At 35.4% G+C, this 23,959-nt stretch overlaps 2 long non-coding RNA genes across 2 annotated transcripts; both read right to left on the bottom strand.

Moving 5' to 3' along the window:
• Positions 1-11,379: 11,379 nt before the first annotated feature.
• On the bottom strand, positions 11,380-13,172 carry LOC148762051 (uncharacterized). Its single transcript, XR_016026983.1, has 3 exons — positions 13,042-13,172; positions 12,309-12,392; positions 11,380-11,451 (listed from the first exon to the last, which is right to left on the bottom strand). It is a non-coding gene; the product is annotated as an uncharacterized LOC148762051 (long non-coding RNA).
• Positions 13,173-18,456: 5,284 nt separating this feature from the next.
• On the bottom strand, positions 18,457-20,249 carry LOC148762052 (uncharacterized). The gene is made up of 3 exons (XR_016026982.1): positions 20,119-20,249; positions 19,386-19,469; positions 18,457-18,528 (listed from the first exon to the last, which is right to left on the bottom strand). It is a non-coding gene; the product is annotated as an uncharacterized LOC148762052 (long non-coding RNA).
• Positions 20,250-23,959: the final 3,710 nt, after the last annotated feature.

Consider the following 23,959-nt stretch of genomic DNA (forward strand, 5'->3'; position numbering starts at 1 on the left):
TTTGGTAATTATTGATGACTACACTATGTTTACATCATTGTGCAAGAGAGTTGAGAATGAAAAAAGGTATGCTATTTCAAATGTTAGAAGTGACCTTGGTAAAGAATTTGAAAACTTAGGTTTTAAACAATTATGTGATGAAAATGGTTATGGTCATAACTTTTTAGCCCCTAGAACTACACAACAAAATAGTGTAGTAAAAAGGAAGAATAGAACTTTAGAAGAAATGGTTAGGACTACGTTGTGTGAGAATCATTTACCTAGATATCTTTAGGTCGAAGCCATTAATACTTCATGCTACATTATAAATAAGGTGATGGTTATATTAATGCTAAAGAAGGCACCTTATGAGCTTTATAAAGGCAAGAAACCTAATATTGCATAGTTTCATCCATTTAGTTGCAAATGTTATGTATTAAACAATGGAAAAGATAATTTAGGGAAATTCGATGTTAAAAGTGATGAAGGAATTTTTCTGGGATATTCTCTAAAGCTTTTAGAGTATTTAGCAAAAGAACACTAGTGGTTAAAGTGTTAATACATGTGTTATTCGATGATTCTAACCCTCTTTCTAAAAAAGAAGATGATGATGATGTTGGTATTCTTCAAGAGCAAATTGAAGAGCTTATTCTCAATGAAGAAGGTTGCAAAGAAAATAAAGAGGTACCATAAGAAAAAGAACAACATATTGAACAAATCATTAAAGAAAAAAGGCCTAACTACCCCATGGTGAGAAAAGAAGTTGATAAAAGCAAGATCATTGGTCATCCCACTCAAGGGGTAAAGACAAGAGTAAGAGCCAAACATGTTTATGGGTATGTTGCCTTTATTTCTCAAATTGAGCCTAAGAATATTAATGACGCTTTATATTATGAACATTGGATTTTAGCAATGCAAGAGGAACTAAATCAATTTGAGAGAAGTGAGGTACGAGAATTAGTACCTAGGCCACATGATTATCCCATTGTAGGAACTAAATGGGTGTTTAGAAATAAGATGAATGACCATGAAAATATAACTAGACATGAAACTAGATTAGTAGCTAAGGGATGTAATTAAGAGAAAGGTATAGACTATGATGAAACACATGCACCCATAGCAAGGTTAAAAGCCATCAGGATGCTATTAGCATTTGCATGTTACATGAACTTCAAATTGTTCCAAATGGATGTCAGAAGTGTGAAAAATTAATGAAGAGGTATATGTAGAGCAACCACTCAGATTTGAAAGTCCAACCTTTCCCAACTATGTGTTTAAATTCAAAAAGGCTTTGTACAGTCTAAAACAAGCACCTAGGGCTTGGTATGAGACACTTTCAAATTTCTAAAAGACAAGGACTTTGATAAAAGTAAGGTGGATAAGAAACTTTTCATTAAAAGAAAGGGCAAAGACATTTTAGTAGTATAAGTATATGTTGATGATATAATTTTTGGTGCTACTAATGAATCATTTTGTCAAGAATTTGCAAAAGTAATGTAGGGAGAATTTGAAATGAGCATGATAAGTGAGCTAAATTACTTCTTGGGATTGTAAAATAAAGCAAAGAGAAGATGATACATTTATAAATCAAGCCAAGTGCACTAATGACATGCTCAAGAAATTTGTGCTTTAAATGCCAAGGATTTGGGTATATTGCTTCTGATTGTCCAAATCGAAGAATTATCTCCTTAATTGAAGAAGAAGTTATGGAAGAACCTAGCATGGAAGAGTAGATGATGAGCTAGAAATATTCAACAATGAAGAGATAAAAGAAGTTTCTACCAACCATAGAGAAGCTCTTGTTGTTCGTCATAATCTCAACACTGCTATGATGACTGAAGATGAAAGTTGGCTTCGTCACAACATATTCTATATAAGGTGCACATCCCAAGGCAAGGTTTGCAATGTCATTATTGATAGTGGAAGCTATGAGAATGTTGTTGCCAACTACATGGTGGAAAAATTGAAACTTCCAACTGAAGTACATTCTCATCCTTACAACCTACAATGGTTGAGAAAAAGAAACGAAGTTAAGGTAATGAAGCATTGTTGTGTTCAATTCTCTATTGGAAATAAGTATCAAGATGAAATATGGTGTGATGTTATCCCAATGGACATATGCCACTTATTGTTGGGATGCCCATGGCAATATGATCGTCGATGTAACGACCCCTCCTAAGTCGTCACCGGCATCCTAGACTTCCAAGAAATTCCCCTAAGTCCAGAACAAGCCTCATTTAAGATTCTTATTTTATTTATTAAATATATATATTCACGTACGTAAATGAATAATAATAATTGCACTACTGTTTACTCCATTCAAAATAATAACAATTAAATATCAATTACAAGACCTTTAACAATTCATATCATAAGTTAACAACATTTTTCAACATCTTGCAAATTCTTTATGACACAATCCTAGGCAGCGGAATGACTTAGAGCGGGTTAGGAGATGCCTTTACCTAATCTGCGGTGGACCGTATGCACCGATGATTACACACTAGGTTGATCCCTATCTGCAAAAAGGAGAAATAAAAGAGGTGTGAGTCTCATAGACTTAGTGATCATCGACCGCGTGAGCAGGCAATGAGGGGAAACAAACATAACGATAGAATGTTTATAAATCCAAGAGTAAGCGTAGAAAACACACTCCATTAAACTGAGAGATTTTGTTTTTTTTTATACCTTGCAAGTCTTAAAAGAAATAAATCACCAATAAACAAATATGAAAACGGTTGTATTTAATGTACTAAAAAATCTTTCAACTTCGATATCCAGTCAATAGTAAATCCAACGGCAAATGTAAAATGAAAAGTCTCAAACATAAAAAAAATGCGAAATAACCGATCACCAATGAATATGTAAATTTTACTTGCCATTCAATAGAAATTTCAAGTGTTAATGCCATGCATTGTATAATAAAAATCCACAAGTGAGCATCATCCTCGGGTAGGTTTAGCATAGCACTTAAGCTTACTCTCTCAAACATCATCACCTACTCGTGAGAACTGCCCACGCCATCATATATAAATCGAGCTTCAGGTCCCCCTTTACCTACTCGTGGGAACTACCCACGCCACCCAATATAAATCAGAGCTTCAGGTCCCCCTTTACCTACTCGTGGGAACTGCCCACGCCACTCAATATAGATCGGGGCTTCAGGTCCTTTTTTTTTTTTTCAAATATCGATAATCAACAATCACTACTTTATGCACAAAGACCACACTTAACCTGGTGTGGTAACAAACCCTACCCAGAGTATCTTAAATACGTTAAAATGAAAATCATTGAAATTTAATGCATTTGCAAAACATGACAGATCAAAAGCAATATAATCATAAATTGAATGTTATGCATAATTTATTTCAAAGTATGCCATATCCATCAAATCAGCATGCTAAGTGAAATCAATAATAATTTTTTTTTATCAAATCTTATGAATCAAATAATGACTATTGGCCCAAACATCACACAAGCTTGCAAGGTATGATTTTGAAGCAAAAGCCATTGAAAGGTTTGTTTCCCCGTAATTAAAACCTTGTAGATATATACTTATATATAATATAAAAAAAAACAAATTTAAAATCCTTGATTGCAATCACAAACAACCTAGGGCTTTCTACCAACTCATGTTTTCCACAATTTCATCAATCATCAAATGTAATATATATAATACAATTACAAGGATATAGTTTTTAAAATTTAGCACCCACTCACCTCACAATAGTGGGACTCTACTTCGCTATTGGTTTGTGTCTGTATCTAGCTATTCTTTCATCCTTTCCCGTTTCTTTCTTTCTCTTTCCTGCTCCTCTTTTTTATTTATTTATTTATTTATATTATATTTTATTATTTTTTTCCTTGTTGTCGGTCTTCCTTCCAGCCAGCGTTTCTCTTCTACTTTTTTTTTCTTTCTTTTTTTTCTCTTTCTACTTTTTCCCCTAGCACCGTCGCTCCCCCTCTCCCTTTCTTTTTTTTTTCTTCTTTCTTCTCTCTATTCTTTCTCCTTTGGCACGTCGATGCTCTCCCTCTCTTTTCCTTTCTTCTTCTTTTTCTTCTTTCTTCTCTCTTTTTTTTTTTTTGTCTTTCCTTAACTTTTGGTTGGCCCCCCTTTTTCTTTTTCTTTTTCTCTTGATCGACCCCTTCTTTTTCTTCTCCTTCTTTTTTGTCTTTTTTGTCTTTTTCCCTTCTTCCAATGGTCAGCTTGACTTTTCTTTTTCTTCTTCTCTCTCATTTCTTCCTTGTCTCTTTAGGTCAACCCCTACTACCATTTTCCAAAAAAAAAATATTTTGTGGACTTCTTGATTGACCACATGGGCAGTTGCCATGTTGGTCTTCATTCATTTTTTTTTTAAATAAAAGGGATGTTACAGTCTCTCCCACTTAAAACAAATTCGTCCTTGAATTACATCAACATAGAGACACTTAACAGTGCATTTAACCTTTAAATAAATATGAATATTCTACTCGCATTTCCTCTTCTAGTTCCCAAGCCACCTCCTCTACTGAGTGGTTTCGCCATAATACTTTCACTAAGGCGATGTCCTAAGAGCGAAGCCTTTTTACTTGACAGTCCAATATAGCTACAGGCTATTCTTGGTACTTTAACCCATCTTCCAACAATATCATCTTCGTATTCCTTTACATGGCGACATTTTTAGAAACACATAATCACCTACTTCGAACTCCAGGGGCCTGCGTCTGTTGTCGGCATACTATTTTTGTCTACTTTAAGTAGCCAACATTTGTTCCTAAATTATTTGTACTCCTTCCACTACTACTTGTACCATCTCCGTCCCCAATAATTTCCTTTCTCCAACTTCCAACCACCCAATGGGTGACCTACACTTCCACCCATACAGTGCCTCAAACGGTGCCATCTTGATACTCGCCTGGTAACTATTATTGTATGTAAACTTTGCCAAAGGCAAGTATAAGTTCCAAGAAACTCCAAAATCCAACACGATCACTCTTAACATATCTTCCAATATTTGGATCGTGCGCTCAAACTGACCATTTGTCTGAGGGTGATATGCTGTACTAAAGTTCAATCGGGTCCCTAATTCATCTTGTAACCTCTTCCAAAATTGACTAGTAAATTGTGGTCCCCGATAGGACACAATGGTCACCGGTACACCATGGAGTCTAACAATTTCATTAATGTAAATTCAAGCATATTGTGCCGCCCCAAACTTTGTCTTGACTAGGAGAAAATGTGCTGACTTAGTCAACCGATCTACAATTACCCATATGGAATCATATCCTCCTTTGACTTGGGGTAAGCCTGTTACGAAGTCCATGGCTATATGTTCCCATTTCCATTCGAGTACCGGTAACGGTTGTAATAATCCTAAAGGTCTTTGATGCTCTACCTTCACTTGTTGGCACACTAAACATCTCGAAACATATTCCCCTACATCCTTCTTCAATCCTTGCCACCAATATACGGATCTTAAATCATGATACATCTTGGTGGCTCTCGGATGTACTGCATAAGCAGCAACGTGTGCTTTCTCTAGAATTTCTTCCTTTAATCCATCCAAGTTTGGCACATAGATTTGAGATCTGTGTCTAAACAATCCATCAGACCCAAAATCAAACTCAGAAACTTGTTCACCCACACTCTCTAAAATCGTCATTATAAATGTATCTATAGCTTGGGTATACCGAATTCAATCTATTAGTATTGGTCGGACCTTAAAATGTGCCAATAGTGCATTTGACCCACTGACCTCAAATTTAACTCCCATATTACCCAAATCTTGTAATTCTTTCACTATCGATCTTCTCTCCACTGCAATGTGTGCCATACTGCCCATTGACTTTCGACTCAATGCATCAGCTACAACATTCGCCTTGTCGAGATGATAGAGTATCGTACAATCATAGTCTTTCAATAATTCCATCCATCTACGTTGCCTTAAATTTAGATCTCGCTGTTGAAATATATATTACAAACTTTTGTGATTCGTATATATTTCACATGTTTCTCCATACAAATAATGCCTCCATATTTTTAAGGCAAACACGATCGCTACCATCTCTAGATCGTGTGTAGGATAATTCTGTTCATGCCTCTTAAGTTGTCTTAAGGCATAAGCGATAACTCTACCATGTTGCATCAATACACACCCTAATCCAACCCTCGAAGCATCACAATAAACAATGTAGCCCCCGAACCCACATGACAGACTTAATACGGGTGCGAAAGTCAAACAAGCTTTTAATGTTTGGAAACTGTGTTCACAAGCCTTTGACCATTCAAATTTTACTTCCTTTTAAGTTAACCTCGTTAACGGAGAGGCTATCTTAGAGAAATCTTTCACAAATCATTGATAATACCCAGCCAATCCTAGAAAACTCCTAATTTCTGTAAATGTCATGGGTCTAGCTCAATTCTCAATTGCCTCAACTTTACTAGGATCTACTTGTACTCCATCCTTAGATACAATATGTCCCAGAAAACTGACACTACTGAACCAAAACGCACACTTAGAAAATTTCGCGTACAATCTATGCTCCCGTAGAGCCTGTAGCACGATCCTTAAATGTTGTGCGTGCTCTTCCCAACTTCTCGAGTATATTAGAATGTCATCAATAAAGATGACCACAAATCTATCCAGGTATGCTTGGAACACCCTATTCATCAAGTCCATGAAAACAGCAGGGGCATTCGTCAATCCAAAAGACATCACCAAAAATTCATAATGTCCATACCTCGTACGAAATGCGGTTTTTGGTATATCTTCTTCCCTGATCCTTGATTGATGATATCCAGACCTTAAATCAATCTTCGAAAAGCATTGAGCCCCTTGCAGTTAATCAAACAAATCATCAATTCTCGGAAGTGGATATTTATTTTTTATTGTAACTCTATTAAGCTGCTTGTAATCTATACATAGCTTGAGACTACCATCTTTCTTTTTTACAAACAGCACTGGCGCTCCCCAAGGTGACACACTCAGGTGAATAAAGCCCTTGTTAATTAAATCTTGCAATTGTTCCCTTAACTCCTTTAACTTTATCGGCGCCATTTGATACAAAGGCATCGATATTGGTTGCGTTTCTGAAATCAAATCAATACGAAATTCGATTTCCCTTTTAGGAGGTAATTCGGGCAGTTCTTCTGGAAACACATCTACAAATTCATTTACTATGGGTGTAGCTGTTAAATTTCCTTCTTCACTCTGTACTTCTCTAGTATTTGTAGCCATCACACTATCAACCAAATGGATGCTGTGACCATAAATAATAAATGACGGCTCTTCAAGGAATTTAAACTTCATCAGCTTGTGATAACAATCTACGTTAGCGTAGCAAGACGCCAGCCAATCCATTCCCAGTATCACGTCGAATCCTAGTGTTGTCATTAACAAAAAGTCCACCCAAGTGTCCCTATCTTTAATCTGGACCACACAAGAAGGAAACAGATACTCCGCTACATACGATTCTTCCAACGGGGTGGTTACTACTAACAGTTCATCCATATATTCATAGTGCTTGCCTAATTTAGGCATGAAAATTGAAGACACAAAAGAATGGGTGGATCTCAGGTCAAATAAAACTGATGCTTCATAACCACAAATGAAAAGATTACTTGTTACCACTACATTCGAGGCATGATCATCTTGTGGTGTCAAAGTGAACACTCTAGCTTGTCCCCCTTCAAAAGCACCTTGTTGAGTTGACCCTGCTGATCTACCTTGTGACGACGAAGCTACCCTTTTTCCTTTATCCCTCACAACATTTCTAGTTGGTGTAGTAGCAAAATCGGGTCGTATCGAGCCACTAGCCATCTCCTGGTTATGTCTAGAAGTAGGACAATCCTTTTTCACATGACCAATTCCCCTACACTCATAACAGAATGTTGTCATCTGGTTACATGGCCCTATATGAATCTTACCACAAAAGGTGCAGATAGGACCCCACTGACCACTCTGTCTAGGATTTGAATTAGTCATTCCACTACTCATAGCCCGTCTGAAATTAATCCCGCTAAAATCACTGCTACGTGGGGGGACTACGAAACTGATATTTTCTTCTTTGATTCGGTGGACTAGAGAATGCTAACCCTCTGAGTAAGTTACCATCCCTTCGACCTTGTTGTCCAACTATATTAACATCTTTACCCCTACTAAAGTCTTTGTATATGGAAGATCCCTCACCTCGATTTTTTTTACTCCTCTCTCTTTCCACCCCAACTTCTTTACGTCTCGCCTCAATTTTTCTAGCGGCATCAACTACTTCGGGATAGGATGTAAATCTCTGAGAGACTAGAATTCTGTATATTGGCTCGTGTAACCCCTTCATGAATCTCTTGATCCTCTCCTTTTCAGTCTGAACCAGATACGAGGCATATCTTGACAACTGAGTAAACTGGATGTCATAATCTGACATTGTCATCCCAAGTGCCTACATTAAAGTTTCAAACTCCTACGCCTTAGCGTTTCTTACGCTTTTAGGTAAAAATCTGTCCATGAAAGCTTGTGTGAATTCTTCCCAAGTAAGTGGAGTGGAACCAAGAGGTCTACAGTGCTTGAGCGTAGCGAACCATATCTGCACTACCTCCGTCAATCTAAAGCCTATCAACTCAACTGCTCGATAACTAAAATAACCCAATGCAGTACAAATTTTGTCCATCTAATCTAAAAATACTTGTGGGTCCCCTATTGATTTAGTACCCGAAAAAGAATGGGGTTTTAATTTCATAAAATCACCTAGAGTCACCATGACATTTCCTCGATCTATTTCCTCATAAGGTTAATAATCCGAATCTTCAAAACTAGAACCCATTATTTTATTTGGTTGATACACTCCCTATCTCCTAAACTTTGCAAACTCCTCGATTAACCCTCGTAATCCAACTGCTATCTCCTCCAAGGTGGCAGTAGGTACCTCAAGATGATCACCTTCTGTATCCCCAAAACTAGTACTGGCTCTCCTCTCACTGAAACTTTGGCTGCTTTGAGGCTCGACGATTCTACTTTTAGGTCTAGCTCTCCTACTGCTCCTAGAGAAAGATGCATGTGGTTCTTTCGTAGTGTCATTTGGGGCATTAAACCCTCTAGTTTCCCTCAAGGCAGTTCGCGTCCTAAGCGACATCTCGGTACCTAGACAACAACAAACACCTTTCAAATAACTATCAAAAATTATTAATAAAGGTGGCTTACTAAGATTAGGGAGTTCATGTAGCCTCCTATCCATAACCCATGCTGCAGTCATGAACCGTGGATAAGACTCTACACTGCCCCTGACAACACGAGATATCTTAAGACTTTTCTAAACCTAGGGCTTTGATACCAACATTGTCACTAGAGGCGGCTCCACCTCTCTAGGTAGCTCTTTCCTCTATAGCCCCTGGGCGGAGAGTCATGCTTCGCCCACTGTTCACATGTGAAAGTTCCTAGGGATCGAGTTACAACCCTTTGTTCTGATACCAACATTGTAACGACCCCTCCTAGGTCGCTACCGGGGTCTGAGACTTCCGATAAATTCCCCCAAGTCTCGATCAAGCCTCATTTAAGATTCCTGTTAGATTCATTAAATATATATATATATATATATATATATATATTCACGTACGTAAATGAATAATAATAATTGTACTACTGTTTACTCCATTCGAAATAATAACAATTAAATATCAATTACAAGGCCTTTAACAATTCATGTCATAAGTTAACAACATTTTTCAACATCTAGCAAATTTTTTATGACACAACCCTAGGCAGTGGAACGACTTAGAGCAGGTTAGGAGATGCCTTTACTTAAACTTCAGTGGATCGTATGCACCGATGATTACATGTTAGGTTGATCCCAATTTGTAAAAAAGGGAAATAAGAGGGGTGTGAATCTCACAGACTCAGTGATCATCGACCCCGTGAGCAAGCGAGGAAGGGAAACAAACCTAAAGATAGAATGTTTATAAATCCATGAGTAAGCGTAGAAAACACATCCCATTAAACTGAGAGATTTTGTTTTTTTTATACCTTGCAAGTCTTAAAAGAAATAAATCACCAATAAACAAATATGAAAATGGTTGTATTTAATGTACTAAAAAATCTTTCAACTTTGATATCCAGTCAACAGTAAATCCAATAGCAAGTGTAAAATGAAAAGTCTCAAACATAAAAAAAATACGAAATAACCGATCACCAATGAATATGTAAATTTCACTTGTCATTCATAAGAAATTTCAAGTGTTAATGCCATGCATTGTATAATAAAAATCCACAAGTGAGCATCATCCTCGGGTAGGTTTAGCATAGCACTTAAGCTTACTCTCTCAAACATCATCACCTACTCGTGAGAACTGCCCACTCCACTATATATAAATCGGGGCTTCAAGGCCTCATTTACCTACTCATGGGAACTGCCCACGCCACCCAATATAAATAGGAGTTTCAGGTCTTCCTTTACTTACTCGTGGGAACTGCCTACGCCACCCAATATAGATCGGGGCTTCAGGTCCTCTTTTTTTTTTCAAATATCGATAATCAATAATCACTACTTTATGCACAAATACCACACTTATCCTGGTGTGGTAACAGGCCCTACCCAGAGTATTTCAATCACGTTAAAATGAAAATTATTGAAATTTAATGCATTTGCAAAACATGACAGATCAAAAGCAATATAATCATAAATTGAATGTTATGCATAATTTATTTCAAAGCATGACATATCCATCAAATCAGCATGCTAAGTGAAATCAATAATAATTTTTTTTTTATCAAATCCCATGAATCAAATAATGACTATTGGCCCAAACATCACACAAGCTTGCAAGGTATGATTTTGAAGCAAAAGCCATTGAAAGGTTTGTTTCCCCGTAATTAAAACCTCGTAGATATATTGTCACGACCCGGAACTCCCATCGAGCCCGTGACAACCGCCGCGATGTCTCAATTTACATTCATTACCCGGAATGTCAACCGAGACCCCGCAAGGCTTTAATATCAGCTTCTCATTTCCCCTGTGGGTAGCTGTTTCCAAATACCACATTTTAAAAGATTTTAAACTGTTTCCAACTTAAACAAATGAAATAATAATTTCCGTCTCACAGGGGTATTTTTGTCATTTATCCCAAAAATCTCAAAAATCATCTAAAAATATAGTATGTAAGTGGAAAACACATATTTTTTAATCAAAAATAATTTTGGATGTCTAAAACATTCGTTTAAAATGGAATTATGACTGTTATAATAAAATAAAAATATTCAATAAAATATTCAATTTTCACATAAAACGATATTTTAAGAACACTGCATAAATAATTTTTATAGCGTAAAAGCAAAATAAATTCTTACATACCGTAATACAAATAACCAAAGTATAGAATTTAATTTCAGTGACACGTGGGCCCACGAATGACCAAAAGTATCAAAAGAAATGAACCTACAGTCTTTGGATGTGGCAAGTTCAACTGTAATCCTTGCCGATATCAATTATCTACAATCTATTCTGAACCTGAAATGGGTGGAAATGAGGGTGGTGAGATTATAAAATCCCAGTGAGTAAACAAACATCACTCAAAATATCTAAAGTCGAGTAAAAGGAGACTATTAAAACATTTCATCAAACTGTAATTTATCATCTTTCAACTTATTTCAACCAAATGAAATCAATTTATTTAAAGCAAGTAATCAGTATGGCTTATGAATTTCTTAAAAAGCTTGGCTCATGCCAAAAATTATTATCATACTCAGTTATTTGGGATACCTTGGCCGAGGGCTATCCCAACTGAGTCCGCCAAGGCTATTAGAAAGTCATGTTTTTATTTTGAAAACATAGCCATTCCTTGACGTTGGCCGAGTTCCCCTTCACGAGGTGGTTTGGCGTGAAGTGAACTCTAAAAGTTATACCTCAGGAGTTACCCTACTCGCCTCTCCAACCGAGGTAAAAATATAACAGGATTCCGTGCCCCTCTAATAGGCTAGTCCACAGAATCCAGCCCACTGCAGCAGGTCAAACCCACCATACAATAAAATTTTGACAGCATGACAGGGCTAATATATTACTACCCAGCCTGCAAGGGTAAAATAAAGCAATTCATATAATTCATAAAAACACAGCCCAGCCAGTCATGCCAATACAATAACATAAGCCATTAATTCAATTTTAAATTTACAACATATCAGTGGTCTCCAATTACTCTATTTTCAAAATCGTTATTTCGTTTCAAGACAATTTATAAAATATTTTCATTTAAACTCATTTTGTTTACAAAACATAAAAATTTACCATTTGAACTCATTTTCATAAAATTCACCAAAACCGAATAAAAACATACTTTAGATAATTAAAATGATGGTAAGATTACTCACCGTGTCTAGAGTGAGGATTTTCGAAATACTCAGACTATTGGTCCTCGGGTGCAATTCCCTTGCCTTTATCAGAGGACTCACCACCTTGACATAGTACAAAATCGAGAAATTCACCACATTGGTACTAAATTGAAATTAAACTAATTTAGACTACTAATGCTTGATATGGAATGCAAAAATGTCTAAATTTTTGCCTAAATGCGGTGTTAGCCTATTTCGGTCTTTTACCCGATAAATTGATATACGCGTCCGTTTAAACTCCAAATTAATTTTTTTCAGTTTCTACACCTCAATTGCACCCAAATTGACTTAATGTCCCTCAGTGTGGTGCAAATTATCAGTTCCGATAACAAATTACGAAAATACCCCTAGTGGGTAAAAATTTATATTTTTGCTCCGAAAATTTCCATTATTTTTCTAGGCTCATAATTCATCATTATTCATCATAATTCCTCAAATAACCATCAAGATCAGCAGCCAATATTCCCCTAGAAAATTCAGCATAATGGGTTTCAATGGGAGAAAATTATATTTCTAGCTTATTTTTGCTATATTTCAATATAACTTAACTAAAATCACTTAATTCAATTAAAATCAACCAAAAATCAAGCTCAAAACTCATCCATGGAGGTTTGGCCAGCATGGGTGTCCATACCCACTTTCTAATTTTGCATGGAAATGAGAAAAAAATGCATGGATAGTGAAAATCACAAGGAAAATCAATGAAATTTACCTTTTTAATGCTTGATTTCTTGATTTCTCTTGATTTTCTCCAAATTTTTCAGGTAGGATTCTTGTTTTTTTTTTTCCCCTTTTCTCCCCTGGTTTGGACAGCTGAAGAAGATGAGAATTCCGGAATTTTTACCTTTTTAAAGGCTAAAATAATATAATATTATTTTATTCATTTTTTTAATGTTTTATTAATTCCTTAAATTCTAGCCATCCATTTGTTTCCAAATTTTCACCATACACTTGTCCCAAATATCCATAGCTTAGGTAAAATTCTCAGACTTATCCAAAGTCTTGGTGGAGTAATTTTTGAAATTTACACTTTTACCCCCGTAAAAGTCAAAAATTACATTTTTGCCCCAAAAATTGAAAAATTGCCCATAGACATATTTTTCATCCCTTATACTCATACCATTCTCCAATTTGTCAAATTTGATCTAAATTCTCTCAAAATCTCAAATTTTATCCGCGAGTGGCAAAATTACGATTTTGCCCCTACACTCTAGAAATCACTGGAATTAAACTTTTTCACTGCCAAACCCTCAAATTATACTCCAATACTCAAATCATACTCCAATAAGTCAAATGGGGCTAAAAAAATTCTTTTCTAAAAATTCCCATTGTGTCCTTGGGTGGCAAATGACCATTTTGCCCCTGGACAGTAAAAATTCTAGTTTGACTTCAAATTGATCCTCGAACTCCAAATCACCATATTAAACCATTCTGGGACTTTAATATTCTTAATTTCATTTTAAATTCTCTGTTTGATCTAGTTCGAGACTTAAATTAACTTAATTGTACCATTTGGTACATTGTCGTCTTTTAACGATTTTTCTTTCAGGGCTTTCCAAGTATGCAAGCATATTGTCAATCATATGAATGACATGGAAAGTATTTTATAAGATCGGGCTTGACAACACTATCCCCCTTAAAATAAAATTTTGACCTCAAAATTTCATGTACTGAACTCAGAGAAAATGTGGGGGTATTGTTTTCTCATATAATGCTCGAATTCTTATGTCTTCCCCTTTATAGGGAATTTCGATTTGTTCACCTCATTTACCTCCAATTCAACTCAAGTATTTCGCTTATGTCTATTATTATCCTTTAAAATCAGATCAACAATAACCTTCACAATTATGATATCTTATATTGAGACATTAAGCATGCTTCTATTACTATCATTAAGCTTGAACCATAACTCCATCTCAATCATACCAATTTCGATCGCATTTTATTCTTATTTAGGTATACCAATCACTATCTTATTACTTCATTCCATATCAAACTTCTCGACTTTCATTCATTCATCCTATCCTCATACACTATTGTGTAGTTTACAACATCATTAACACGCCATACTCATTCCTGTACATATCCTCAGCGTTCAGGAAAATTAATGGCTTTAATTATTTCTACTTATTTCATGTTTACTTTGCATTTAGGAAATTTCAATCTTCTTAATCCTATTAATCCATCTCATATGGCTTAATCGTACTATAGATTATATTCCCTTAACTATTTCTCCAAAATTCCTTAGGTCACCATAAATCGTCTTCTGATAAGATTCTTAATCGTTACATTATCTATACAACTCATCAAATATATTGAGTTCAAATCTTGAACCACTAAAACCATTATTCATTTAGTTGGGTACATCACTACTCCACACATACATAAACATATACATTCAAATGTCTATATTCCTCATTATGTATACGAGTCTCTATTTTCAAATGCCTTCAGACTAATTTCTCTTAATTCATTCCCATCCACAATCAAGATTCAATAGAATAAGCTTCATAATTCATACAAATTCTCATCATGCCTGTGTATAGTTCCTCATCATTTATATACTTATATTCTCTTCTTATCGTTTCCAATTATATGCTTAAGTTTCCTTGTACTGTATATCATTGCATCACAATGTCATCTCCATTGAATTATAATCTATTATGCGTGTATGTTTTATAATCCCATTGGTATCTCAAAAATTTATCTTGACTTGATCATTGCATCTTATGCAATACTACAATTCCTAAAAGTCATCCTTATTCCTCGATTATCCTTCATGTCTCCTATATATTGTATCCTTATTGCATTTCGATATTGATTTGTCACTTAAAACTCAGATTCATTTGAATCATGTATGCCTCACGCATTTTCGAATTCCAATTCCCATAATATATTAAGAAAGTTTCATTATCTGACTTCATTATCAAGGTTAACTTCTATCATCCTTTATTCCACTCTTTCATATGAATATAACATCATTCTTCCTTAACTAATTTACAAATTGTACTTGAAATTACAAGACTTGAAACTAAATTCTCCTCAAGTACTTTTTAATGTTAATACTTATACCACTCTCAGCTTATAGCTTCCTTTTTATAACTACATAACTTAGTGCTTGCTTTCACAAGATCCATGGCAGAACTTCTCTTGAGTATTTCCTTAGGGATATTTATTTTAAATTTATGTCTCATAACATATGATCATTTAACCCGTAACTTAGCCATTTGGCTCCTTAGCAAGTTTCAAAGTCACGCATCTTATGCCCATCATGTATAACTTATAATTCTTTCTCAAGGGCGTGTAAACATTCTTGAAACACTTAATCACTTATTTACTCTTTTATACACCAAGTATATCATTTCCATAAAGGCATGCCCAACTACTCATGCTTCAATTTATCTCCATGGGTTTCTAGCATGTCACCTAGTTTACTTGTGTTGTTACTAATCCTTTCCTTTCAACAAGGTCAAGACAAGATCAGTATATTCTCATAACAATATTCTATATAAACTCATTTGCTATATCATTATTGAAATCTTTATTTACATTTTCCTCACTTGCTATTGACATCTCTTATCAGTATCTCATACATTCATCTAACCTTTCGCTCGCTTCCTCTTTAGTCTTTAACAAGACTTAATCTCTTGTCTTCTTTATTTCTTAAGATTTGACTTCAATCATCATATTATTCATCTTAACACTCCACATGTTAATTTATTTTTATGTAGCCATCTCAAAAATTCTCTAACTTTTCTTTCTCTTACATGCCAATATATATAAGGCAATAATAAAAAAATAAAAAAAAAACTTTGCAATTTCACTCATCATCTTTATCTTAATACCTCCCAATGCACTTAAGACTCCAAACAACAAAGCTTAGCATGAAAACCAATGACCATTCTTCAACTCGTGTGTTTCATCTTCATGCCACTCTCAATTTGCTCTGTTTTCTAGCCATTAGGGGTTCTTAACGTGACAGCGTTTGATAGTCAGTACTGTGGCGTTGCAACGGTTTGAATTCACTTTATCTTAGCAACTCTTCCACCTTTAAAGCTACTACCTCAATTATTCACAATCGTGTGGCTTCCCTTCGAGTCTATACCACAATTAGCAAGACTAACTTTCTATCACAAGTGTGAAATCAAAACATTGATTTAACGTATTTTTTTTTTGCCACTAGCATTTATATATCTTTACCATAACATTTAATACGAGTTTGTTTAAGCAAAGATCTCCAAATTTATTCATAGCTACATGTATCTCAAATTGCTCATCACTTATCATCAGTCCATAAATCCCACTCGAAAATACCCTTTCCATATTGTATAGTGATTTCACCATATAGCATCACTGCACGATGTTCCTCCATTCTACTATCATGGATACTCCATAGAAATTAATTAAAAGATTTACGTACCCTAACTAATGCTAATTCCATTTAATCATATCTTAAATACTTCAAACTTATAAATTACAACTCCAAATGTATGTCCATATATTGATAATCTTTATATATTTCATGATCATGAAAACTACAACTTACAAACTAGCTTTCTATCATACGTACTTTATTAGAGCACTAATTTCAACTTATTTAATCTACCCTTGGTGGTATGTCAAAATCATCCCTGTCTCGGTTGCAATCCAGAGGAATCTTTCCTCTGTATATCCGTATGAGCTGGTGGAGATGGAGCAGCTACCATAGCCCGTCCTAACTGTGGACAATCTCTCCTAATGTGACCCAGTTGATCACAATGAAAACATCGTGCAGGCCCTCTGCACGGCCCAACATGATAATTCCCACAATTTCTGCATCTACGTGAACTTCCTGAAACAGAGGAGTTTTTGCCCCTGTTTGGTGGCTGACTAGAAGATACACTTAGATTTCTCCTTTTTGCTAACTCAGCTCGCAGACTCTTATTTTCATTCGCAAGCTTCTCGGCTCTTAAAGCCATTCGCACCACCTCTTTAGCCACGGTTGCGTCCGACTCACCCATAAAAGAAACACAACTATGTTGCCTAGCCTCTTTAAGCTTCTTAGAATCAGAAACATCCAGCACTGGTGGTGGGACAGGAGGTGGGGATGGTGGTACTAAAGGAGCAGCCAGAGGAACTGTAGGAAGAGCTTGACCAGCCTGAGCCTGGCCAGCAATAGCAGTAAAGAAGGCTGCTAATGCCTGAACTGCCTCAAGAGGCATAGCAGGAATACTAGTAAGTGGTAGAGGAGGTGGAGGATGTGGAGGAGTCTCGGTTTGTTCAGCAGCAGGTGCTGCCCGAATGGTGGATGCAGTCGATTCCTCCTCTATTGCACCTAACTGACGACGTTGAAAACAACCTCTTCCCCTCCCAACTGATCTAGTGAAAGGTGGTTGTTTGCGTCGATGAGACATAATAATCTATAAGAGGGAACAAAGTGAGTTTAGGCAACCTCAGGCTCTATATGCTTATGCATGTATTTTATTCAACCTAACCTAACTTAACTCGGGGCCACACTGACACTGTAAATTTTTAAAACAGCTTTAAAATAACTTTAAACCCAAAACTCTAATCTTTCAAACCAACAGCTCTGATACCAACTTAATTGTCACGACCCGGAACTCCCATCGAGCCCGTGACAACCGCCGCGATGTCTCAATTTACATTCATTACCCGGAATGTCAACCGAGACCCCGCAAGGCTTTAATATCAGCTTCTCATTTCCCCTGTGGGTAGCTGTTTCCAAATACCACATTTTAAAAGATTTTAAACTGTTTCCAACTTAAACAAATGAAATAATAATTTCCGTCTCACAGGGGTATTTTTGTCATTTATCCCAAAAATCTCAAAAATCATCTAAAAATATAGTATGTAAGTGGAAAACACATATTTTTTAATCAAAAATAATTTTGGATGTCTAAAACATTCGTTTAAAATGGAATTATGACTGTTATAATAAAATAAAAATATTCAATAAAATATTCAATTTTCACATAAAACGATATTTTAAGAACACTGCATAAATAATTTTTATAGCGTAAAAGCAAAATAAATTCTTACATACCGTAATACAAATAACCAAAGTATAGAATTTAATTTCAGTGACACGTGGGCCCACGAATGACCAAAAGTATCAAAAGAAATGAACCTACAGTCTTTGGATGTGGCAAGTTCAACTGTAATCCTTGCCGATATCAATTATCTACAATCTATTCTGAACCTGAAATGGGTGGAAATGAGGGTGGTGAGATTATAAAATCCCAGTGAGTAAACAAACATCACTCAAAATATCTAAAGTCGAGTAAAAGGAGACTATTAAAACATTTCATCAAACTGTAATTTATCATCTTTCAACTTATTTCAACCAAATGAAATCAATTTATTTAAAGCAAGTAATCAGTATGGCTTATGAATTTCTTAAAAAGCTTGGCTCATGCCAAAAATTATTATCATACTCAGTTATTTGGGATACCTTGGCCGAGGGCTATCCCAACTGAGTCCGCCAAGGCTATTAGAAAGTCATGTTTTTATTTTGAAAACATAGCCATTCCTTGACGTTGGCCGAGTTCCCCTTCACGAGGTGGTTTGGCGTGAAGTGAACTCTAAAAGTTATACCTCAGGAGTTACCCTACTCGCCTCTCCAACCGAGGTAAAAATATAACAGGATTCCGTGCCCCTCTAATAGGCTAGTCCACAGAATCCAGCCCACTGCAGCAGGTCAAACCCACCATACAATAAAATTTTGACAGCATGACAGGGCTAATATATTACTACCCAGCCTGCAAGGGTAAAATAAAGCAATTCATATAATTCATAAAAACACAGCCCAGCCAGTCATGCCAATACAATAACATAAGCCATTAATTCAATTTTAAATTTACAACATATCAGTGGTCTCCAATTACTCTATTTTCAAAATCGTTATTTCGTTTCAAGACAATTTATAAAATATTTTCATTTAAACTCATTTTGTTTACAAAACATAAAAATTTACCATTTGAACTCATTTTCATAAAATTCACCAAAACCGAATAAAAACATACTTTAGATAATTAAAATGATGGTAAGATTACTCACCGTGTCTAGAGTGAGGATTTTCGAAATACTCAGACTATTGGTCCTCGGGTGCAATTCCCTTGCCTTTATCAGAGGACTCACCACCTTGACATAGTACAAAATCGAGAAATTCACCACATTGGTACTAAATTGAAATTAAACTAATTTAGACTACTAATGCTTGATATGGAATGCAAAAATGTCTAAATTTTTGCCTAAATGCGGTGTTAGCCTATTTCGGTCTTTTACCCGATAAATTGATATACGCGTCCGTTTAAACTCCAAATTAATTTTTTTCAGTTTCTACACCTCAATTGCACCCAAATTGACTTAATGTCCCTCAGTGTGGTGCAAATTATCAGTTCCGATAACAAATTACGAAAATACCCCTAGTGGGTAAAAATTTATATTTTTGCTCCGAAAATTTCCATTATTTTTCTAGGCTCATAATTCATCATTATTCATCATAATTCCTCAAATAACCATCAAGATCAGCAGCCAATATTCCCCTAGAAAATTCAGCATAATGGGTTTCAATGGGAGAAAATTATATTTCTAGCTTATTTTTGCTATATTTCAATATAACTTAACTAAAATCACTTAATTCAATTAAAATCAACCAAAAATCAAGCTCAAAACTCATCCATGGAGGTTTGGCCAGCATGGGTGTCCATACCCACTTTCTAATTTTGCATGGAAATGAGAAAAAAATGCATGGATAGTGAAAATCACAAGGAAAATCAATGAAATTTACCTTTTTAATGCTTGATTTCTTGATTTCTCTTGATTTTCTCCAAATTTTTCAGGTAGGATTCTTGTTTTTTTTTTTCCCCTTTTCTCCCCTGGTTTGGACAGCTGAAGAAGATGAGAATTCCGGAATTTTTACCTTTTTAAAGGCTAAAATAATATAATATTATTTTATTCATTTTTTTAATGTTTTATTAATTCCTTAAATTCTAGCCATCCATTTGTTTCCAAATTTTCACCATACACTTGTCCCAAATATCCATAGCTTAGGTAAAATTCTCAGACTTATCCAAAGTCTTGGTGGAGTAATTTTTGAAATTTACACTTTTACCCCCGTAAAAGTCAAAAATTACATTTTTGCCCCAAAAATTGAAAAATTGCCCATAGACATATTTTTCATCCCTTATACTCATACCATTCTCCAATTTGTCAAATTTGATCTAAATTCTCTCAAAATCTCAAATTTTATCCGCGAGTGGCAAAATTACGATTTTGCCCCTACACTCTAGAAATCACTGGAATTAAACTTTTTCACTGCCAAACCCTCAAATTATACTCCAATACTCAAATCATACTCCAATAAGTCAAATGGGGCTAAAAAAATTCTTTTCTAAAAATTCCCATTGTGTCCTTGGGTGGCAAATGACCATTTTGCCCCTGGACAGTAAAAATTCTAGTTTGACTTCAAATTGATCCTCGAACTCCAAATCACCATATTAAACCATTCTGGGACTTTAATATTCTTAATTTCATTTTAAATTCTCTGTTTGATCTAGTTCGAGACTTAAATTAACTTAATTGTACCATTTGGTACATTGTCGTCTTTTAACGATTTTTCTTTCAGGGCTTTCCAAGTATGCAAGCATATTGTCAATCATATGAATGACATGGAAAGTATTTTATAAGATCGGGCTTGACATATATACTTATATATAATATAAAAAAAATAAATTTAAAATCCTTGATTTCAATCACAAACAACCTAGGGCTTTCTACCAACTCATGTTTTCCATAATTTCATCAACCATCAAATGTAATATATATAATATAATTACAGGGATATAGTTTTTGAAATTTAGCACCCACTCACCTCACAATAACGGGACACTACTTCGTTATTGGTTTGTGTATGTATCTAGCTATTCTTTCATCCTTTCCTGTTCTTTCTTTCTCTTTCCTACTCTTCTTTTTTATTTATTTATATTATATTTTATTATATTTTTTCCTTACTGTAGATCTTTCTCCCAGCCGATGTTTCTCTTCTACTTTTTTTTCTTTTTTCTTCTTTCTTCTCTCTCCTTTTTCTTCTCCGACACCGTCGCTCTCCCTCTCTCTTCCTTCTTTCTTTTCTTCTCTCTTTTCTTCTTCTCCTCCGGCATGTCGCTCCCCCTCTCCCTTTCTTCTTTTTTTTCTTTTTTCTTCTCTCTCCTCTTTCTCCTATGGCACGCCGCTGCTCTCCCTCTCTTTTCCTCTCTTCTTCTTTTTCTTCTTTCTTCTCTCTTTTTTTTTCTGTCTTTCTTTCACTTTTGGCCGACCCCCCCTTTTTCTTTTTCTCTTGACCGGCCCCCATTTTTTCTTCTCCTTCTTTCTTGTCTTTTCTCTCTTTTTCCCTTCTTCCAATGGTCAGCTTGACTTTTCTTTTTCTTCTTCTCTCTCTTTTCTTCCTTGTCTCTTTAGGCTGGCCCTTACTACCATTCTCCACAAAAAAAATGTTTTGTGGACTTCTTGATTGACCACATGGGCAGCAGCCATGTTGGTCTTCATTCATTTTTTTTTTTAAATAAGAGGGGTGTTATGGTCGAGCTCACTATAATGGATACAAGAATACTTATTTCTTCATCAAAGATGGAGTAAAAATTATGTTGACTCCATTAAAGCCAGAAGACCGACCAAAGAGACAAAAGGAAGCTAAAGCACTCATTATTGTGTCTAGTTTAAACAAAGCTTAACGTGAGTCAAATCATTTATAACTTTTATTCGTTTATGAGGAGAATGAAGTATCTTCACCCTTATCCAAAGATGTCAAACCCATAATTAAGGAGTTTTGTGATGTTGTACCTAATGAGATACCCCATGGACTGCCACCAATGTGAGATATTCAGCATGCCATTGATTTCATCCCTGGTTCTGTAAATCCAAACAAGCCTGCTTAACGCATGAGTTTGTAAGAGCATAAGGAGTTACAATAGCAAGTCAAACAACTTTTGGAAAAAGGCCTAGTAAGAGAAAGTGTTAGCCCATGTGTTGTTCCTGCTTTATTAGTTCCAAGAAAAGATGGAACATGGCGTATGTGCATTGATAGTTGTGCCATGAACAAAATCACCATCAAGTGTCGTTTTCTTATTCCTAGACTTAATAATTTGTTGTATCAATTGCATGGTGCTATCATCTTCTCCAAGATCGATTTGTGTAGTGGTTATCACCAAATTTGAATGCGACCAAGAGATGAATGGAAAACTGCATTTAAAACTTATGATGGGTTATATGAATGGACAGTTATGCCATTTGGTTTCTAATGCACCTAGTACCTTTATGCGCCTAATGAACCAGGTATTCTGCTCTTTTATTGGAAAGTTTGTTGTGGTTTATTTTGATGATATTTTGGTATATAGTAAAAGTCAGAAAGAGCATCTGGAACATTTACGGTAGATATTTGAAGTACTTCGAGAGCAAAAGCTTTTTGCTAACTTAAAGAAGTGTGAATTTATGATAAATAAAGTTATCTTCCTAGGATATGTTGTTTCAAACCAAGGGATTGAAGTGGACTAAAGCAAAGTTGATGCTATTGTCAATTGGGCAGTTCCGAAGTCAATTCATGATGCTTGAAACTTTCATGGATTGACCTCCTTTTATTGGCGTTTCATCAAAAACTTCAGTTATGTGGCTACTGTGCTTACTGAATGCGTTAAGCAAGATAGTTTTATAGGGAGTATCAAGGCACAACATAGCTTCAAGGAATTGAAAGAAAGGATTGCTAAAGCTCCTGTGCTTGCAATTCCGAACTTTGATTTGGTGTTTGAAGTTGATTGTGATGCCTCTAATATTAGTATTGGTGATGTTCTTTCTTAAGAAGGAAGACCAATTACCTTTTTTAGTGAGAAACTCAATGATGCAAGATTGAAATACTCAACGTATGATAAGGAGTTTTATGCTGTTATTCGAGCCTTGGATCATTGGAGCCATTATTTGTTACCAAAAGAATTCATCTTGAATTCTGACCATGAAGCCCTCAAACACCTTAACTCCCAACACAAGCTTAATCGACAACATGTAGCTTGGAGCGAGTTTCTTCAAGCCTTTCCAATTCTCCTCAAACACAAATCAAGTGTGCAAAAAAAATTAGCTTATGCTTTAAGTCATCGCCTTACTCTCCTCTCTACCTTACAATTGAAAGTTTTTGGCTTTGAAGTTTTGAAAGAATTATATGAGAAAGATCCTGAATTTGGTGAGATATAGAAATGCGGTTCCCAATATCCTTCTCAACAATTTCATCAACAAGAAGGGTAACTTTTCAAAGGCAACCAACTATGCATTCCTCAATGTTCTTTACGCCAATCTATTATTTAGGAAACTCATAATGGAGGATTAGCTAGACACTTTGGGAGAGACAAAACATTGGCTCTTGTGAAAAAAAAAGTTTTATTGGCCCAAGTTGGAACGAGATATCATTCAACATATTCAAATGTGTTCTATTCATTTTCCTCTAGAGAGTGCCAGAGACACCATCCACATGGCTAAACCCATTGCATCTCATCCTTCTCTCTACTGTGAAAAGTGCAAAGAAAGCTTCAAGGTTAAATGGGTTTCCTTATTTTTTTTTTTTTGTTATTATTAGGGCTAGAAAGGTC

This window comes from Theobroma cacao, chromosome 6, assembly GCF_053813885.1.
Source record: "Theobroma cacao isolate CCN51 chromosome 6, ASM5381388v1, whole genome shotgun sequence".
In the NCBI taxonomy this organism is placed as follows: domain Eukaryota; kingdom Viridiplantae; phylum Streptophyta; class Magnoliopsida; order Malvales; family Malvaceae; genus Theobroma; species Theobroma cacao.